This window comes from Lithobates pipiens, unplaced genomic scaffold (assembly GCF_037356315.1).
Source record: "Lithobates pipiens isolate NorthernLeopardFrog02 unplaced genomic scaffold, aLitPip1_a1.2 Scaffold_16, whole genome shotgun sequence".
NCBI lineage: Eukaryota > Metazoa > Chordata > Amphibia > Anura > Ranidae > Lithobates > Lithobates pipiens.
Window position 1 is genome coordinate 633,870,191 of NW_027507748.1, and position 7,617 is coordinate 633,877,807.

The 7,617-nt window shown below is 43.2% G+C and overlaps 1 non-coding gene across 1 annotated transcript; it reads left to right on the plus strand.

Moving 5' to 3' along the window:
• Positions 1-1,222: 1,222 nt before the first annotated feature.
• On the plus strand, positions 1,223-1,329 carry LOC143986237 (U6 spliceosomal RNA). Its single transcript, XR_013276451.1, has one exon. It is a non-coding gene; the product is annotated as a U6 spliceosomal RNA (small nuclear RNA).
• Positions 1,330-7,617: the final 6,288 nt, after the last annotated feature.

Below are 7,617 nucleotides of genomic sequence, written 5' to 3' on the forward strand. Positions count from 1 at the left end.
ATTTATAATTTTGCTCAGTGTGTGTATATATATATATATATATATATATATATATATATATATATATATATATATATATATATATATATATATATATATATATATATATATATATATATATATATAGTGGCAGCACGCAGGTAAAATCACCTGGTTGTATTCAGGATGGGAAATATGTGTGTCCTAGATTCAGGCTTTATGCAGACTTTTACAATTAGAGGGGAAGAGTTAATGAGCCCAGCTGTAGTAAGTGGGCTCATCAAGACCTCTACAAAAAAACCCCAGCATGCATAGGGAGATGCTCCATCCTGGAACCAGTTTTGTGTGTATAGACTGGGGAGTCTGAGATCTGTTCTGTGCGGTGAGTTAACGCCTGTGTGGCAAACCCAGTTGTTAGACAGGGAGTCTACGTGTGTAGTTAGAGGTCAAGCTGACCAGGATTTATTTTCTTGTTTTATTTTGTTTGGCTGTTATATGTATCACTGCATGTAGCCTAAATAAACCGGATCTTGTTTTTTGCACCTACACCGCTGTCTGCTGTGCCTGACTTTGTGTTGTGAACCCATCCAGGGGGTCACACACACCCGCTTCCGAGCGAACCCCCTCACAATATATATACTCTGTGTGTATATACTGATTTTTTTCTTTTCTACTAGTAATGGCGGTGATCAGCGACTTATAATGGGGCTGTCATAGTGTGGCGGACAATCTGACACTAGCTAATGCTGGCTGGGGGAGAGGGGTTTTTCACTAATTGACACTGGCATCAATAGTGACACTAATACAGTGATCAGTTCTAATACTATATACTGTCACTGGACTAATGACACTGGCTGGGAAGTGGTTAACATCTAGGGGGGATAAAGGGGTTAACTGTGTGCCTAACAATGTGTAATGTGTGTAATATGTGCTGCTTTTACTAAGCCATCTTGATGTTTTTTTTCCCCTGGGAATAAAAAAAAACAGCAAGATCGTCTGTAAGCGTACAGCTCTCCTCCGGGAATGACAGAGGCAATCAGCAGGTCCTGGCGATCAATCATTGGCTGAGACCCGCTGAGCAGCTTGTGCTGTCAGAATTAACAACACAGTTGGGGCAGCACGCACGCTTTACTCGGAAGCGCTGATCACGTACCACATATACGTGATCCAACGCACAGCGGCCGCCCTTCGGCAGTAAATGTTCATGGGGTGGTCTGCAATTGGTTAAACCACATGCACCATTGTGCTTGCTTCCGCAGCACATATACTAAAATTGGAACAATACAGAGAAGATTAGCAGGGCCCCAGCCCAAGGATGACATGCAAATTCTTGAAGCGTTCCATATTTATAAAAAACAAAACAAAAAAACACATGCACCATAAAGGCAGCGAATGTTTGGTAAATGTCAAACATGCTTCTTTATAAATATGACCCTGTGGATTGGATTTTCTTCAATTCTAACCAGAACACATAAAGGAAATGTGTACAACATAACTGTACTTTACGTTTCATGCACTTGAATACAAACTATTCAGAATTGTAAAACATTTTAAAATTTGCTTTCTGTATTCCAGCATATTTGACAGATCCAATTGTTGATTTCTTTCATTCACTGAATCGAAAACAATTTTGTTATAAATTTTCTTCTAACTGGGTTTAAGGTTATCTGAAGCAGCGATGAAAACTATGCAAAACCTTTTGTCTATGCAAGGACTACCTCAATCTAAGCTTTCTACAGAAAGAGATTTTAAAAACAGAAACTACAAATACAACGTCACTTGGTGAGTCTTTGGGGTAAATGCAGCACATATCGCTAAATAGCTTCACATTCAATCGGTTTGATGAATTACACACTGAATAACAGCACTAAATCATGAATCATTCCAGAAGGATCCAAAAGTCAGGCTAAGCTCCATACCAAATATGAATACGTCATTTGCAATTGTTTTTAGTTTTGTTATTTTGTCACATGCTTTCAAAAGACCAAAACCCAATTGAAACTGACATTCTGTATATACGAGCCATTCGCGTAATTCACAAGCATACATCCAATGCCTCGTACAGACGATTGGAATTTCCGACAACAAATGTTTGATGCAAGCTTGTTTTCGGAAATTCCGACTGTGTGTAGGCTCCATCGGACAGTTTTTGTCGGAATTTCCGACAAACAAATTTTGAGAGCTGGTTCTCAAATTTTCAGTCAACAAAATCCGCTGTTGTAAATTCCGAGCATGTGTAGACAATTCCGACGCACAAAATTCCACACATGCTCTGAATCAAGTATGAGACGGAAGCGATCGGTCTGGTAAAACTAGCATTCATAATGGAGATGGCACATTCGTCACGCTGCAAAGTTTTTAATCTTTTAATGTAGCGCATTCTCTTCTTTATAATACTAGAATAATGAAGTTGTTTTGCTGCTGATATGCAGTTCTGACAAACTGATTTCTTTATTATTTCTTGTAATCTCATGAATAATCTTTATTCTTTTTTTTTGCCAGATCTCCAGAATGTTTTATTTTTTTATAGTGCTCTCCATAATATTTTCAAGTTACCACGACACCATTATTATCTTGTATTTTTTAACCTCAAAGAGATTGGTTGGTGTTGTTGTGCCTTGTTAAAGAGGAAGTAAACCCTAATGGGTTTACTTCCTCTTTTTTTCCCTGCAAAGGTAAAGCATAATGGACTACTATGCATCGCATAGTAGCTCATTATGTGTCACTTACCTGACACAGGAGCCAGCGAAGTCGCCACTGTCCCCTGTAGTCCGCCGCATCCATGTTGCTTGTGGCGTCTCGCAGCTCCGACGAATTACAGCGGCGCAACCGCGATGACGTCACTCCCGCGCATGCGCACGGGAGTCGCGCCTCGCAGCTCCGCCGCTGTCATACGGCGAAGCCGCGATGACGTCACTCCCGCGCATGCGCACGGGAGTCGACAAATTTGGCAAATCCATTCTTGGATTTGCCGCATTTAGTGCGCATGCGCGCCGCTGTCTACGGCGCATGCGCCGTAGACAGCGGTGCCCATTTTCGGGCAAATATCTCCTAAGCCATATAGGTTTAGGAGATATTGCTTGGAACTACAGGTAAGCCTTAATCTAGGCTTACCTATAGGTCCAAGTTGTTTGGAAGGGTTTACTTCCTCTTTAATTTCCCATTGTCTTTTTGAAATGTACCTGCCTACTCACAAACAAACTGTCCTTTTTGAACTAAAACACATAGCCAAGTATTTGTGAAAATAACATTTATTAGGGGTCATAACAAAATAAAGAGGAAGGCAACACTGGATAAACTGGTGAAATTGGCAAACCCTTTGTACGCCAGGGCAGGCATCAATTATTTGTCAGGCAAACTTGGTAGCCTGAGGAATCCATTTAATAGGGAGCACAATCCAGTCCAGGACTCAGAGATTGGGAGCAGCAGCAGATGACATATATTTCCCGAAGCTGTGGTCTTGCAACAGCCTGCGTCTTTTGTTAGACCAGACTGAACCCAGGCCATCACTCTCTTGGCTTCCTTCACCGCTTGCTTCCGGGCTGTGGCTCTGGTATTGGAGTTGTGGCAGGAGATGGAGGAGGAGGAGGAGGATGGTCCAACTCACACAGGTGGGTTTTGCTTGTGAGTTCGCCCCTTAACCCCTTATTTAGGGCCAGATAGATCACTTCCTCACAAAAGAGACATTGGCTAACCTCCATTTCCTGCATTTTGCTGGCTACCATGCAGGCATAGGCCTCTTGAACATTGGGGGTGGTTCAGAGGGCCGCAGTAGCCTCCCGAATCAAAGAAAGTGCTGACTCCTCCACGTTCCTCCCCATCCTGGTACTTTTTTCTGGAAGACGGAGAGCTACTGGGCCCGTCCACCTCCTGGCTGCCACTTTCCCCCTGCCACCTCCTGGCTGCCACTTTCCACAGCCTCCTCCTGGCTGAGGCTTTCCTGTGTATGAAAATGGGACATATTTTTAGTTTATTGTTCATCAAACACAATTTTGAGAAACATGTTAAATACTATACCTGACTCAAGCTGGGCTCCTCCACATCTTTCTGGCTGGAAGGCCCAGGTTGGACTTCTGAAGCCTCATCTGAGGTGGAAGGAAAAGTGGAAGGAAGTGTGGAAGGAAGGGTTGAGAGTGATGGCCTGATTGCAGTCTGGTCTGACAGTCTTTAGTAGTACCAGAGTCGGGAACATAAATGTCAACTGCTGCGGCTCCTGATCTCATGGAATCCTGGACCTTCTTGCACTCCCTATTATATGTGCTCCCCAGGCCACCAATTTTGGCCTTCGAATAGTTCATGTTTGCCATGAGGATCTATATATCTTTACCAATTCCAGAATGGTACACAGCCATTCTTGTCTAAACCACTGGCAACAAATGTGAGCACACCCCTAAGTGAAAATGCTCAAATTGGGCCTAAAGTGTCAATATTTTGTGCGGCCACCATTATTTTCCAGCACTGCCTTAACCCTCTTGGGCATGGAGTTCACCAGAGCTTCACAGGTTGCTATTGGAGTCCTCTTCCACTCCTCCATGATGACATCATGGAGCTGGTGGATGTTAGAGACCTTGCGCTCTTCCACCTTCTGTTTGAGGATGTCCCACAGATGCTCAATAGTGTTTAGGTCTGGAAACATGCTTGGCTAGTCCATCACCTTTACCCTCAGCTTCTTTAGCAAGGCAGTAGTCATCTTGGAGCTGTGTTTGGGGTCATTATCATGTTGGAATACTGCCCTGCAGCCCAGTCTCCGAAGGGAGGGGATCACGCTCTGCTTCAGTATGTCACAGTACATGTTGGCATTCATGGTTCCCTCAATTAACTGTAGCTCCCCAGTGCCGGCAGTACTCATTACACAAGTAAATGCGCAAAAACAGGGTCAAAGATTTTTCCCAATGTCCACCAGTCTCTCACCAATTGAAACCAAAAATCCAATTATATGAATGAGAGTCCATATTATGTTAAGATCCGTATGATTATAAATATAAAAGCTACTGTCCAGTAGAACAAAGGAAAGCATTTAAAACCAGGAGCTCCATATCCAGGGCTGCCATCAGTGAAGGACAGAAACCATGTTCCAAAGTCTGTGAAAAAAAGCAATGGAATAGACGCCTCTGGGTGTAGAGATAACATACACTTTAATTATAAAAACGTATTTAATACAGGCAACTCACATTTTGGATGTGATCTATGAGCATTCAGTCACTTTAAAAGCTGATCATGGATGTGGTCATCTGATAGTCCATCAAGCTGAGGCGTTGTAGCCGCTAGCGGCCAGGAAGTGGCACAGACGCTGGCCGTGGAGCGCAGTTCAAAGCAGAGCGAAGTCTCGAGCGCCGGCGGAGAGAGATGACATCATGAGGTGGGTGTGACCGGTTTCGTGAGCGTACGGGCTGAGGTTGTTTGACAGCCACGCTCCTTCATCAAGCAAGTGGGACAACAACAAAGACTGATATATATAGGCCATGCACAGGAGGAGGGGGAAGAGGCACTTAAAATGCAGGTGCAGAGAATTGCAAATCTTAGTTGCAAAAAAAAAAAAAAAGGGTGACAGCTAGAACATGAAATAGGATATAAATTAATTGGAAATGGAAGATGAATAAATAAAATAAAAAATTTTTTTTTTGATTAAAATAAATAAAATAATAAAGATGATGAATGTAAAAATAAAATTGAAAATCAAATAAATATAACAATGGTACCGCAAACATTCAAGACTCATGGGTAAATACAGAGACAGCAATAGATAAATGATATACACAAATCCAAATCTCCAATATGCGTTTCTCCTCTTATAAATAGATCTGAAAACATTGTTGTGCATGGTTGCCCTGTGGTGCACGCGTGTGCGCGCATGTATATTCATGGGTATGTGAGCGCATATATTGCACGCGCGTGTATATATGTGCGTGCATGTGTTTTATGTACGTTCCTTCTCCTTAAGATGTAAAATAAATACATGTTTTTGTATATGTATTAAGATTATTCCAGATTGAATGAATGAATGAAATACTTGTATAGCGCACAATGCGAACTGAATCGCCTCTAGGCGCTGTGGCGAGCTTTGATCATCTGCTAAAAGAGGAAGGTCTTGAGTTTTTTCCTAAAAGCCAGGTGATTTTCTTCCAGGCGGATGTTGATTGGTAGAGCATTCCATAGCCGAGGCCCTTGGACAGCGAATCTCCGATCACCCTTGGATTTATACCGGGCTTTGGGCACGAGGAGGAGGTTTTTGTTGGCTGATCGAAGACTGCGGTTTGGTGTGTAATGATTTATTTTCTCCATTAGGTATTGCGGAGCTTCTCTATGCACGCATTTGTGGGTGAGGCAAAGAGTCTTGAACGTGATCCGATTTTTTTACGGTTAGCCAATGTAAGCTCCTCAGTGAAGGAGAAATGGATTCCCAGGGTTTTTTTCCTGTTATCAGCCTTGCCGCCGTGTTTTGGATCAGTTGTAATCGCGCAAGTTGATATTGTGGTAATCCTATGTAAAGCGAGTTTGCGTAGTCCAGTCGTGAATTAATGATTGTTCCAACTACCACTGCTTTGTCATTCTTTGGGATAAAAGGGATGAGTCTGCGAAGCATGCGCAGCAGATGGTGAGATCGACTGACTACAGATCCTATTTGCGCAGCCATTGACATTTGTGCGTCTAAAATAACCCCGAGACTCTTCGCTTTGGTCTTTGGGGAGATAGTCTGCCCAAAGACGGTTGGTGGAGACCAGGAGGTTTTGGTTGCGGGCTTATGATTTGGGTGTAAGATAAGAAGCTTAAGGTGATGCCGTGATGGCAGAGGTGTGTGAGGATGAAGATGATGCAGTGGTGGCAGATGTGTGTGAGGATTAGGGATGAGCTTGGTGTTCAGTTCGAACATCGGGTGTTTGCCCTTTCACCGAAGAGTGAGCATTATGGGGTGTTTGCGGCAAATTCGAGGAACGTGGAACACCCCATAATGCACTGCGAGATCGCAGTGCATTGCTGTATGAAGATTGGTTGATGTATGAAGATTAGCCTCCACCACCCAAGGCCCAATTTTTCTGCCCCTGTTTAACAGGAGCATGTAATTACAATTTGTGATCTAATATTTCACAGCAGGGTCGGTTCCTGTGCCCAACAAGAGTTTCTGTGAGGGGTTACAGTGTTGTGGAACAACCACCCAAGGACCAATTTTCTGCCCCTGTTTAATAGGGGCATATAATTACAATTTTTGATACAATATTTTACTGTAGGGCCCGCTCCTGCGCCCACCAAGAGTATCTGTGAGGGGGTTACAGTATTGTGGCACCACCACCAACACCCAAGGCCCAATTTTTCTGCCCCTGTTTAACAGGAGCATGTAATTACAGTTTTTGATGCATTTCAATGCAGGGCCTGTTCCTACACCCAAAAAGAGTATCTGGGAGAGGTTACAGTGTTGTGGCACCACCACCAAAGGCCCAATTTTTCTGCTTCTGTTTAACAGGGGCATGTAATTACCATTTTTGATATAATATTTCATAGCAAGGCCCCTTCCTGCACCCACCAAGAGTAACTGTGAGGGCTTACAGTGTTCTGGTACCACCACCTCCACCACCAAAGGCCCAATTTTTCTACCCCTGTTTAACAGGGGCATGTAATTACCATTTTTTATATAGTATTTCA